Genomic DNA, 14,054 nt, shown 5'->3' with positions numbered 1-14,054 from the left:
TGCATCCGTGTTAGTACTTGGCGTAGGCTATGATTGTAATTTCTTGTAGATTATGAAGTTAACTATTGCTATGATAGTATTGATGTGATCTATGCCTCCTTCATGGTATGATGGTGACAGTGTGCATGCTATGTTAGTTCTTGGTGTAATTGTGTTGATCTATCTTACACTCTAAGGTTATTTAAATATGAACATTGAATATTGTGGAGCTTGTTAACTCCGGCATTGAGGGTTCATGTAATCCTACACGATTAGCGGTGTTCATCATCCAACAAAAGAGTGTAGAGTAGTCCTATTATGTGATCATTGTTGAGAGTGTCCACTAGTGAAAGCAGGATCCCCGGGCCTTGCTTCCAAGCATCGAATCTCCGTTTGTTTACTTGTTTACTTGCGTTACTACTGCTGCGTTACTACTGCTTGTTTATTGTCCTGGGCAAAGCACTTTTCACGGTGCCGTTGCTACTCGCTTATTCATACCACCTGTATTTCACTATCTCTTCGCCGAACTAGTGCACCTATTAGGTGTGTTGGGGACACAAGAGACTTCTTGCTTTGTGGTTGCGGGGTTGCATGAGAGGGATATCTTTGACCTCTTCCTCCCCGAGTTCGATAAACCTTGGGTGATCCACTTAAGGGAAACTTGCTGCTGTTCTACAAACCTCTGCTCTTGGAGGCCCAACACTGTCTACAAGAATAGAAGCTCCCGTAGACATCAAGCTATTTTCTGGCGCCGTTGCCGGGGAGGAAAGGTAAAAGGCACTCATACTTCGGTTCCAGGCAAAGTACTTTTCTGGCGCCATTGTGTGTGTGCTCGAAGCTATTTCCTTTAGATCCTGCAATTGCATCTTTTTGTTTCTTTTTTTACACTAGTTAGGCATAATGGACAACAATGAGCTTCTTACTTTATTTCCTGATTTAAGACATGGATGGGTTGATCCAAAAATTAAAAACCCATGGAACATATTAGTATGAACGCAATCACTGCTAATACTATGGATAAGTCTAAGCTTGGGGAAGCTAGTTTATATAAAAATAATCTTTTTTGCTCCTCAGCTTTGGAAGAAATATTTTGCTCTGATAATGCTTTATCTCCCATATGCGATAACTCTAATGATGCTTCTGATATTTTAAATCCACCTCCTGAAAGTATTCCGTATAAAATACCTATGAAAATTATTGAACGTGTTATGGACAACCACTATAAAGGGGATGGAACTGTCCATCCTAGAGATCATTTACTTTTTTTGCATGAATTATGCGGGTTATTCAAGTGTGCAGGTATCTCTATGGATGAAGTGAGGAAGAAGCTATTCTCTGTTTTGCTGTCTGGTAAAGCGGCGCATTGGTATAAATTGTTGGAGAATAGACATTCTCTTGGTTGGGAGGAAATTGCATCTCTCTTTTATTCTAAATTTTATCCTCCTCATGAAGTGCATATTGATAGGAATTATATTTATAACTTTTATCCTCGTGATGGAGAGAGTATTTCTCAAGCGTGGGGGAGACTGAAGTCACTAATGCTCAAATGTCCCATTCATGAGCTCCCCCGTAATGTTATTGTTAACAATTTTTATGCGAGGCTTTCAGGACAACACAAGGACTATCTGGACGCGTGTTCGGAGGGATCTTTCACAAGCAAGGAGGTTGAAGCTAGGTGGGATCTTCTTGATCGGATTGAGGACAACGCTGAAGGATGGGAGAACGACAAAGGTAAAGAGTCAGGTATAAATTATGATTATGAGTGCATTGAAGCTTTTATGGATACCGATAAATTTCGAAATATGAGTGCTACTTATGGTCTTGACTCTCAAGTTGCTGCAAATCTTTATAAAGCCTTTGCTTCTCATTTTGAATTGCCTAAAAAGAATTTTGATAAGTATCATGAACCTTTTAAAGAGGCTTGCATGAAGAATGAAATTGTTGTTAATTATTGCAATAAGCATGCTCAAACTCCTAAGAATGCTATTTCCTATAAGCATGTTAATTTTTGTGAAATACATAGACCTTGTGGAATTAATCAAATCAAAGATGAATATTGTATCCATCATGCTAATGAAAAAACTAGAAAGTGGCTTAGGGCTCTAGATGATCTTGGTAAAAAAGTTTGTGCCCTCTATCCTTTTATTTGTGAAGTTTGCCATGAAGTGGGTCATTTTAATTTTCAATGCTCCTCCAATGATAATTTGAACCCAATGAGTGCTGCAAATTTGTATTGTGATGATGAAATTACTCCTAATCAGCATGATGAACTTACTTTATTTTTGGGGTGTGAAGATCTGTCGAGAAAAATCTCTTTGTTACATATGAGTGATCTTGATATTGATGATGTCCTGCATGGGTGTTTTTCTTATTGCATTGATAATAGCCATACAAATACTTACATACAAAATATTTTAGAAGATGACACCTTGCCAAAATATGATAGGACCGCTGTGTGTTTTCAACTAATTAATGAAAAGGAGGGATCCTCCCAAGTTTCTTCTATTGTTTCGAAAGTAAATCAGGTTATGCGGACAAGCCACCCTTCAAGCCTCTTCCTCCTAAAGAAGGGAACGAGGAGAAGGAAGAGAAGAAGAAGAAGAAGGGAACGAAGAAGAAGAAGAAGAAGAAGAAGAAGAAGAAGAAGAAGGAGAACAAAAAGAAAGAGGTAACGGCGTATCCCCGCGTGAATGAGATAACGCTAGGTAACCGTAAGTATGTTGCTCCTAATGATTATTGTGATAATAAATCTGAATACGATGATCTTCCTATGCCCTTTACATACATTAGCAATCATGATTTGAATGAGCACACTACTTTTGATATTGCAAATCTCTGGGAAACTAATTCTGAAAATGTTGATGACAATAATTGCCATAGTGTCAGTGCTATCCATGCTTCCTCCCATAATGATATAGAAAGCTCTAAGCTTGGGGAAGAGGTGTTTGAAAATCCTTTTGCTACTGGTCATTATGTTCTTGATACATCTCCTTCTAATAACAATGATGGTATGGACACGGATAAACCGATCTGTGAAAGATAACTATTCTATTTCTTATGATGACACTCGTGCCTCCGATCTTTGATGATTATTATAAAGAATGCTATGATATAGGTTATAACTATCCTTATGAAACTTGTCATAGTCATGATTGGATTACCAAAAACAATTCCCTTAATATGCAACTTGTTTACCATGTTCAAATTCTTGATAATAATCTTGCTCCAATTACTATTAATGAGAATAACTTTTCTTATGCCAAATTTAATGATACTTCTATGCATATGAACCATGATAAGAATGTTTTAAGTGATGGTTATATTGTGGATTTCATCAATGATGCTACTGAAAGTTATTATGAGAGAGGGAAATATGGTTATATGCATCTTAATAATATTAAGTTTCCCCTCTTTATGTCGAGAATCTTGAAGTTACTCGTGTTTTATCCTCTTATGCTTGTCACTTTGTTCTTCATGAATTCATGTGTGTACAAGATTCCTCTTCATAGGAAGCATGTTAGACTTAAATTTGTTTTGAATTTGCCTCTTGAAGCTCTCTTTTGCTTCGAATACTATTTCCTGCGAGTGCATCATTAAAACTGCTGAGCCCATCTTAATGGCTATAAAGAAAGAACTTCTTGGGAGATAACCCATGTGTTATTTTGCTACAGTACTTTGTTTTATATTTGTGTCTTGGAAGTTGTTTACTACTGTAGCAACCTCTCCTTATCTTAGTTTAGTGTTTTGTTGTGCCAAGTAAAGTCGTTGATAGAAAAGTTCATACTATATTTGGATTACTGCGCAGAAACAGATTTCTTTGCTGTCACGAATCTGGGCAAAATTCTCTGGAGGTAACTCAGAAAATTATGCCAATTTACGTGAGTGATCCTCAGATATGTAAGCAACTTTCATTCAATTTGAGCATTTTCATTTGAGCAATTCTGGTGCCCTTTTAAAATTCGTCTTTACGGACTGTTCTGTTTTGACAGATTCTGCCTTTTATTTCGCATTGCTTCTTTTGCTATGTGGGATTATTTCTTTGTTCCATTGACTTCCAGTAGCTTTGGGCAATGTCCAGAAGTGTTAAGAATGATTGTGTCACCTCTGAACATGTGAGTTTTTGATTATGCACTAACCCTCTAATGAGTTTGTTTCGAGTTTGGTGTGAAGGAAGTTTTCAAGGGTCAAGAGAGGAGGATGATATACTATGATCAAGAAGAGTGAAAAGTCTAAGCTTGGGGATGCCCCGGTGGTTCATCCCTGCATATTTCAAGAAGACTCAAGCATCTAAGCTTGGGGATGCCCAAGGCATCCCCTTCTTCATCGACAAAATTATCAGGTTCCTTCTCTTGAAACTATATTTTTATTCGGTCACATCTTATGTACTTTACTTGGAGCGTCTGTGTGTTTCTATTTTTGTTTTTGTTTGAATAAATGCTTGTGTGGGAGAGAGACACGCTCCGCTGGTTCATATGAACACATGTGTTCTTAGCTTTTAATTTTCATGGCGAAGGTTGAAACTGCTTCGTTAATTGTTATATGGTTGGAAACGGAAAATGCTCTATGTAGTAATTGGTATGATGTCTTTAATAATGTGATACTTGGCAATTGTTGTGCTCTTGTTTAAGCTCTTGCATCATATACTTTGCACCTATTAGTGAAGAAATACATAGAGCTTGTTAAAATTTGGTTTGCATGAGTGGTTTCTCTAGAGTCTAGATATTTTCTAGTGAGTTGTTTGAACAACAGGGAAGACGATGTATAGTCTTATAATGCTTGTAATATGCCTTTTATGTAAGTTTTGATGTACTAGTTTATGCTTGTGTTTGCTTCAAACAACCTTGCTAGCCTAAGCCTTGTATCGAGAGGGGATACTTCTCATGCATCCAAAATCCTTGAGCCAACCACTATGCCATTTGTGTCCACCATACCTACCTACTACATGGTATTTCTCCGCCATTCCAAAGTAAATTGCTTGAAGTGCTACCTTTAAATTTCTATCCCCTACCTTTGCAATATATAGCTCATGGGACAAATAGGTTAAAAACTATTGTGGTATTGAATATGTACTTATGCACTTTATCTCTTATTAAGTTGCTTGTTGTGCGATAACCATGTTCCTGGGGACGCCATCAACTACTCTTTGTTGAATATCATGTGAGTTGCTACGCATGTTCGTCTTGTCTGAAGTAAGGGCGATCTACCACCTTATGGTTAGAGCGTGCATATTGTTAGAGAAGAACATTGGGCTGCTAACTAAAGCCATGATCCATGGTGGAAGTTTCAGTTTTGGACATATATCCTCAATCTCATATGAGAAAATTAATTGTTGCTACATGCTTATGCATAAAAGAGGAGTCCATCATCTGTTGTCTATGTTGTCCCGGTATGGATGTCTAAGTTGAGAATAATCAATAGCGAGAAATCCAATGCGAGCTTTCTCCTTAGACCTTTGTACAGAGCGGCATAGAGGTACCCCTTTGTGACACTTGGTTAAAACATGTGCATTGCGATGATCCCGGTAGTCCAAGCTAATTAGGACAAGGTGCGGGCACTATTAGTATACTATGCATGAGGCTTGCAACTTGTAGGATATAATTTACATGATACATATGCTTTATTACTACCGTTGACAAAATTGTTTCTTGCTTTCAAAACCAAAGCTCTAGCACAAATATAGCAATCAATGCTTCCATCTGCGAAGGGCCATTCTTTCACTTTTATGTTGAGTCAGTTTACCCATTTCTCTCTATCTTAGAAGCAAACACTTGTATTAACTGTGCATTGATTCCTACATACTTGCATATTGCACTTATTATATTACTCTATGTTGACAATATCCATGAGACATACATGTTACAAGTTGAAAGCAACCGCTGAAACTTAATCTTCCATTGTGTTGCTTCAATACCTTTACTAAGAATTTATTGCTTTATGAGTTAACTCTTATGCAAGACTTATTGATGCTTGTCTTTAAGTACTATTCATGAAAAGTCTTTGCTATATGATTCACTTGTTTACTCATGTCATATACATTGTTTTGATCGCTGCATTCATTACATATGCTTTACAAATAGTATGATCAAGGTTATGATGGCATGTCACTCCAGAAATTATCTGTGTTTATCGTTTACCTGCTCGGGACGAGCAGGAACTAAGCTTGGGGATGCGATACGTCTCCGACGTATCGATAATTTCTTATGTTCCATGCCACATTATTGATGATATCTACATGTTTTATGCACACTTTATGTCATATTCGTGCATTTTCCGGAACTAACCTATTAACAAGATGCCAAAGTGCCGGTTGTTGTTTTCTGCTGTTTTTGGTTCCGGAAAGGCTGTTCGGGCAATATTCTCGGAATTGGACGAAATCAACGCCAAACCTCCTATTTTTCCCGGAAGGCTCCGAACACCGAAGAAGAGTCGGAGAGGGGCCAGGGGGCCACCACACCATAAGGCGGCGCGGGCCGGACCCCGGCCGCGCCGGCCTAGGGTGAGGCCACCCTGTCGGCCCTCTGCGCCGCCTCTTCGCCTATATAACCCCTTTCGACCTAAAAACGCAGTACCAATTGACGAAACTCCGAGAAAGACTCCGGGGCGCCGCCACCGTCGCGAAACTCCAATTCGGGGGACAGAACTCTCGTTCCGGCACCCTGCCGGGACGGGAAGTGCCCCGGAGCCATCTCCACCGCCGTCTCCACCGCCATCTTCACCGCCATCGCTGCCTCCATGATGAGGAGGGAGTAATCCACCCCCGAGGCTGAGGGCTCCGCTGTAGCTATGTGGTTAATCTCTCTCCCATGTACCTCAATACAATAATCTCATGAGCTGCTTTACATGATTGAGATTCATATGAGTTTTGTATCACTACTATTCTATGTGCTACTCTAGTGATGTTATTAAAGTAGTTTTATTCCTCCTGCATGGTGTAATGGTGACAATGTGTGCATCCGTGTTAGTACTTGGCGTAGGCTATGATTGTAATCTCTTGTAGATTATGAAGTTAACTATTGCTATGATAGTATTGATGTGATCTATGCTTCCTTCATGGTATGATGGTTACAGTGTGCATGCTATGTTAGTTCTTGGTGTAATTGTGTTGATCTATCTTACACTCTAAGGTTATTTAAATATGAACATTGAATATTGTGGAGCTTGTTAACTCCGGCATTGAGGGTTCGTGTAATCCTACACGGTTAGCGGTGTTCATCATCCAACAAAAGAGTGTAGAGTAGTCCTATTATGTGATCATTGTTGAGAGTGTCCACTAGTGAAAGCAGGATCCCTGGGCCTTGCTTCCAAGCATCGAATCTCCGTTTGTTTCTTGTTTTACTTGCGTTACTACTCGCTGCGTTACTACTCGCTTGTTTATTGTCCTGGGCAAAGCACTTTTCTCGGTGCCGTTGCTATCTGCTTATTCATACCACCTGTATTTCACTATCTCTTCGCCGAACTAGTGCACCTATTAGGTGTGTTGGGGACACAAGAGACTTCTTGCTTTGTGGTTGCAGGGGTTGCATGAGAGGGATATCTTTGACCTCTTCCTCCCTGAGTTCGATAAACCTTGGGTGATCCACTTAAGGGAAACTTGCTGCTGTTCTACAAACCTCTGCTCTTGGAGGCCCAACACTGTCTACAAGAATAGAAGCTCCCGTAGACATCAGGGGTCCCGCACCTATTTCTGTTGGGAAACATGCCTATTATGTAAGCTTTATTGGTGACTATAGCAAGTTTGTTTGGATTTATTTGCTCAAAAAGCGTTCTGATGTTTATCAAGCTTTTCTAAATTGGCAAAGTTATGTTGAGCGCAAATTTGATAAGAAAATTGTTACTATGCAAACTGATTGGGGTGGTGAGTATGAGAAACTCAATGCCTTCTTTCAAAAATCGGGTATTACACACCATTTTTCATGCCCACATGCTCATCAACAAAATGGCTCCGCTGAAAGAAAACATCGTCATATTGTTGAGGTTGGCCTTGCCTTGCTTGCTAATGCCTCTATGCCTCTCAAATATTGGGATGAAGCTTTTCTCACAGCCACATTTCTCATTAATCTACTTCCTAGCAAAGTCATTAACCTTGAGTCTCCTACAGAACGTCTCCTCAAGATTACACCAAATTATGATGCCCTTAGAACCTTTGGTTGTGCATGTTGGCCCAACCTTCGTCCTTACAATGCTAGGAAGCTTGCTTTTTGCTCCAAACGATGTGTTTTTCTTGGCTATAGTCCTCTCCATAAAAGTGTCAAATGCTTAGATGTCTCCATAGGCCGTGTCGATATATCTCGTGATGTTATCTTCGATGAGAATGTTTATCCGTTCCAAGAACTCCATCCTAATGCCGGTGCTCTCCTTAAAAAGGAAATCCTTTTACTTCCCACATCCACTCCCAATGAGGTTGCTTCACATGCTGATGATCATATGTCTACTATTGTGCCTATTTGTGTTCCTCCTGTTTTTGTGCCACAGGTTGATGCTCCAGCTGCTGAAAATTTGGTGCAAAATGATGTCACACAGCCTCCAGAATCCTATGCTGAAATCAGCATGCAAAGTGCTCAATCTGGCACAAACACTGATGCAGATTCCAGGGAACATTCCCCTGCTAGAAGTGATCCCGGGGTGGATTCGCCTGGGTCCCCGCACGGTCCCGCCTCGTGCTCCGCGTCGGCGGCCTGCTCTCCCGCGTGCCCGACAGCTGCGGCCACGCCTGCTGCGCGCACACCCCCGCCCGCCTCCACTCCGCCTCGGCCGCGTAGCGCTGGGGTCCCGCCTGTCTCTTCCGACGCGGACGCTCTGTCCGACAGCGACAACGTTGTTTCTCCTGGATCGGGTGTGGCGCACAATGCTGTGCCCTCTGATGTCGCTTCGCCGACTGTTTCTTCGGCCGGATCTTTGGCGATGGAATCTGCACCGCCATCTGTCGTCGTGGTGAACAGACAGATGCCATGGGATGGCTTAAGTTGGGGCCGAATGTGCGCTAGAGGATTCGGGGGAGGGTTTTGGTTATATGGGGATGGATTCCGGATGGATTGGCGGATGCTTTCTTGACGAACTTGGCCTTCGCCAGAGGTTGAAGAAGAAGAACACAAGAACTAGCTCAACTTTGGATCTCTCTATTCCATGATCAAATGAAGTTACAGGCTATCAGCTCTTACATAGGACGTACCCGCGATAGGGTGTGCTCCCTCTCCTTATATAGGGGAGAGGGTGACTTACAGGGGAAGAAACCCTAGGAAACCCTAATGGCATCTTTGACTAGACAAACTACTTTACAAAGCCTCTTTGGTAGCAGGTGACGCCGGTAGACCTTTAATCAGGAACGGTGACATCCTCCGGTACCTTTTACGTCATCTTCTGCTTTGGCCTCAGAGCTTCGATTAAAGCTGAAGTGCTTCGCTCATCCTTGTCCTCTAGCTCTTGATAGAATCTTTGACCAGCTTGCCGACGTGCTACAGTGTAGCCTGTACCGTTAGTCCGGTACCTTCTTAGCCTATTCTGGTATACCCCTTTTGGGATACCGGCACAGGTTCACTTAGCCAGGAGCTTAACTCCATTGTACGGAATAACCTTTAAACCGGTACCTCAGCAGCCTAAACCAGGCAAGTTCGGCATGCCTTTGGCATACCGGGGGTCACCCCCCAACATTAGTCCCCGAAGCTGGTATAGTCCGGTGGATCCTATCCGATGGACCATGCAAGGTTCCCATTCCTTAACGTACCGGTTTAAACCTTCCGGCGACCAACTTGAAACCTTCCGGTGTCTTTGCTGAACCTATCTCAACATACCGATCTTTTCCGGTATCTTTGTCATTAAACTCTCCTCGGCGAAGTCGAGAATATCTCGGAAACAGTGCCTGTCAGAGACATGCGCACTGTTTCTGACGCCACAGCGTCAGGGGTCACTTCCCTTCGGCTTCTGCGCTCGCATTTAATGTGCCGCACCGGATCCTCGCCGCCGTTCCGGATCCGTGTGGCCTCCCCGTGGCATCTTATTTTTCGCGCGTGTATCTCCGCGCCACGTGGCGGCCCACGAGGCGAAGCGCCGCGGCCCAGCGGTTTCCGGCCCACGAACGCCTCTTCCTATTTAACGACGCGGCGGTTCCCCATCTTCTTCCTCCCCGCATTCGCAACTCCTCGCGCACTCAGAGCCTCTGCCGTCCGTGCTCCTCTCGTCGTCGCTCGCCGCTGAAGCCTTGCTCCCCGACGAACTCCCGAAGAAACTCCGCAGGGCTCTGCCCCGCAGAGATTCTCCTCAGACCTTCGCACCTCCTGCTCTGAGCGCCTCACGACACTTACTCTTCTTATTCTTCTCTGTTCATCGCCATCGCCTGCTAGTTTGCCCAACTCCGGCGGCCGTCGTCTTCATCGTCCTCCGCCGCCTCAGGTTAGTCTTGCAGCCAGTGCACTCTTTTCCCTTTGCCTCCTTGTTCTTGGGCCGGTAGTGTATTTACTTTTCCTTTTCTGTTGCTTTTTCTCTTACTCGTAGATCTTCGCGAGAGGCTAGGTTCGGGGAAAACTGTTTCCAGTTAGATCTTGGAACCTTTAGGCCAACATGTCTTCCGAAGAGTACGTATCGGAATCTCACGCTAGCAGTCACCACAGCGAGAGCCCCACCGTGTCTTCCGGAGGGGAAACTCCGGTGGACCGGATCACCGACGAGCTCGAGGCGGAGCTCGCCCAAAGTGAAGCGGGTAACGGTAACTCCGCTCAAGCTACCGATAACCAAGGAGAAGCCGGCAGCTCGAGCCACGATGCCGGCATAGATCTGGATTCCTACACACGCGGGGCCTGGATGGGCTCCGACGCGACACAAGCTGAGATCGACTGGCTTTACCGCTCCCGGAGGATTCCGGAAGAGGTCTGGTGCCGCATCCCCGGCAAGGAGCGCCAGCCCGAGCCTCAGCCGGGTGAGTACGTGGTCTTTTCCGCTCATTTTGAGCGCGGATTAGGCCTTCCGGCTTCGGATTTCTTCCGGAGCTTTCTTAACTTCTACGAGCTTCAGCCCCATCACCTTCCGGGCAATACCATTTTTTATCTTTCTTCCTTCACCACCTTCATGGAGGGATACACTGGTATCACTCGTTCCGTAGATAACTTCTCCTTCTTCTACTATCTCCAGAAGAATTCCATCCAGGATACAAAGCTTCCGGCCCCCAAACCGTTCGTCCGGTGCGGGGGTTGCATTCTCTCTCCCCGCCAAGGGAGCAACTTCTACAAGCTCTCCGGTCTGGAATCTGTCTGGACCTGGCAGAGGTCTTTCTTTTATGTCCGGAACGGCGGCCCAGAAGACTTCATCAACCTTCCGGCATATGTTCCCGGGACCCCTCCATGAAGAACTGGCTCCATCACCCCAAGGACGACAAGGAGTCCATACGGGTGTCCAATTTTATCGACACGAACAAGGAGGAGACCAACCTCTGTGCTGAGGACATAGTCCGGGCCTTTCTTTCGCGCCGGGTGCTGCCTCTCCAGCGCCGCGCGCACAAGATCAGCCAGATGTCGGGGCCGATGGACCCGACACGGATTACGACCCACCGGTTGAGCGCTACTGACTTGGTCCTTAAGGCCAAGCAGATCTGCAAGCACTCGCTGAACTCCAGATGGGAAGTATGGGCTGGTCCGTTACAGCCGCAGCAACTCCCCTCCGCCCCGAGTAAGACCTCGGGACCTCCGGAAGACCTTTTACCGGTATAGATATGAACTTGTTCTAACTTTTCTGTTTGTATTCCAGAACTTCCGCCGGATCGCCAGGGAGGAGCCGCCCTCTTTCGCCCCCAACCGGCGATTTCAGGACGACTGCAACCCGGATCCCTACCTGAAGGGCAAACACAAGATGGGCCCGGCGCACACCCAGCATCCCGGTAACTTTTCAACCATCGATTCCGGTTCTGATGACGAGGTCACTATCCTTGAGCAAAGTTTGTCCCATTGTCAGTGATAATGCTATGCGGGTATCCATACCGCAAGATAACATCTTTCAAGAATTTCACCGCCGTGCGCCCATCACATTTTGCGATAGGTTTCACCTCAAGCCACTTGGTGAACTTATCCACCATCACTAGGATGTGGGTCATGCTTCCCCTTGCATTTTTGAATGGGCCAACTCTGGCACCCGTTGCATTTCCGTACCAAATCCTCAGCGTTTTCCAGTGCCGTGGGCCAGTAGAACCCATGCCGGAACACTTTTGCCACCAGCGCCCTTGATGAAGCGTGATGCCCACACTCTCCTTGGTGAATCTCCTCCAGCATCTCTTTTCCCTCTTCCGGTTCCACACACCTTTGAAGTACACCGGTAACACTTCTTTTGTACACCTCGCCGTTGATGATGGTGTAGGCCTTGGATCTCCTCTGGATCCTTCTTGATTTAGTTTCGTCAACTGGCAGGGTGCCGTTGATCAGGAATTCCTTAATAGGTTCAACCCAAGTTGGTGCTTCTCGAACCAGAAACACCGGTACATCCACCTCCATACTGTCCACCAGCATAGCTTCTTCCAGCTTGGATCCCGTAGTCCCCGGGTTTACCGGAACAGCCCCCGGGTTTCCTTCGTCAATGTCCATTGGCACAACATGTGACTCCGGTACGAAAATGGATTCAGACTCCGGACTTGGTTTGATTGATGGCACCCTTAGGTGAGCCAGAGCTACTCCGGGAGGGATTTCTTGCCTGGAGGAACCCAACTTAGAGAGCGTATCCGCGGCTTCATTTTCTGCCCGCGGCACATGATGAAACTCACACCCCTTGAAGAATCCGGCAATCTTTTGCACATGAAACCGGTATGAGGCCATGTTGGCATCTTTCGCGTCCCAATCTCCGGAACATTGTTGCACCACAAGATCTGAGTCACCGTAGCAAATGATCCATTGTGCACCGATTTCTTTTGCGACCTTGAGCCCATGGATTAGAGCCTCATATTCAGCGACATTGTTTGATGCCCTGAAATGCACTTGCAGAACATACCGGAGATGATCTCCCTTAGGTGAAGTAAGAACTACACCGACACCTAGACCCTCTTTGAGCTTGGATCCGTCAAAGTGCATCTTCCAGTATTCTATCTTTTGTTCCGGCGGTTTGTACTTCCGCCCAATCAACCAGAAAATCAGCCAAGGCTTGCGATTTTATGGCATCTCTTCTCTCGTATACCGGTACATACGGCGATGGCTGAATTGCCCATTTGGCAATCCTGCCGCTAGCATCCTTGTTGCACATGATATCTGAAATGGGTGCCTCACTCACCACCTTCATGGGGTGCTCCCCAAAGTAGTGCTTTAGCTTTGTGGCGGCCATCAACACGTCGTAGGTCATTTTCTGGAAGTGAGGGTAGTTTTTTTTTGAGAGGGAGAGCACCTCGCTCAGGTAGTATACCGGCCTTTGCACGGTTTTTCCTTCCTCTTCTCTTTCCACTACAACCACAACACTCACGACCCGGTTGGTTGCTGCTATGTATAACAGCATGGGTTCCCTTTCCAAAGGCGAAGCCAACACCGGTGCAGTGGCTAGCATCGTTTTTAGCTCTTTAAATGCCGCGTCTGCCTGAGGGGTCCAGACGAAGGTATCGGATTTTTTCATCAAAGCATAGAGTGGCAGAGCCTTTTCTCCCAACCTGCTTATGAACCGGCTCAGCGATGTCAAGCTTCCGGTAAACTTTTGCACATCTTTGAGTTCTTGCGGTATAGTCATTCTTTCGATGGCTCGGATCTTTACCGGATTAACCTCTATACCCCGGCTTGATACGAGAAAATCAAGCAGTTTGCCGACAGGAACACCGAAGGTGCATTTTGCCGGATTGAGTTTCATCCGGAACCTCCTCAAGTTTTCAAATGTTTGTCTTAGATCATCGATCAAGGTCTCTTTTACCTTAGTTTTTATCATGACATCGTCCACATAGACTTGAACATTTTTTCCAATTTGATCAAACAAACACTTTTGCATACAGCGCTGGTACGTTGCACCAGCGTTGCGCAAACCGAAAGGCATAGTGACATAGCAATAAGCCTCGTGCGGGGTAATGAACGCAGTTTTTATTTGATCTTCCTTTTTCAGGGGAATGCGGTGAAAACCGGAATAAGCATCCG

This window comes from Lolium rigidum, chromosome 7, assembly GCF_022539505.1.
Source record: "Lolium rigidum isolate FL_2022 chromosome 7, APGP_CSIRO_Lrig_0.1, whole genome shotgun sequence".
Lineage (NCBI taxonomy): Eukaryota > Viridiplantae > Streptophyta > Magnoliopsida > Poales > Poaceae > Lolium > Lolium rigidum.
The sequence above is the reverse complement of the archived record's forward strand: the minus strand, read 5'-3'. Positions refer to the sequence as shown.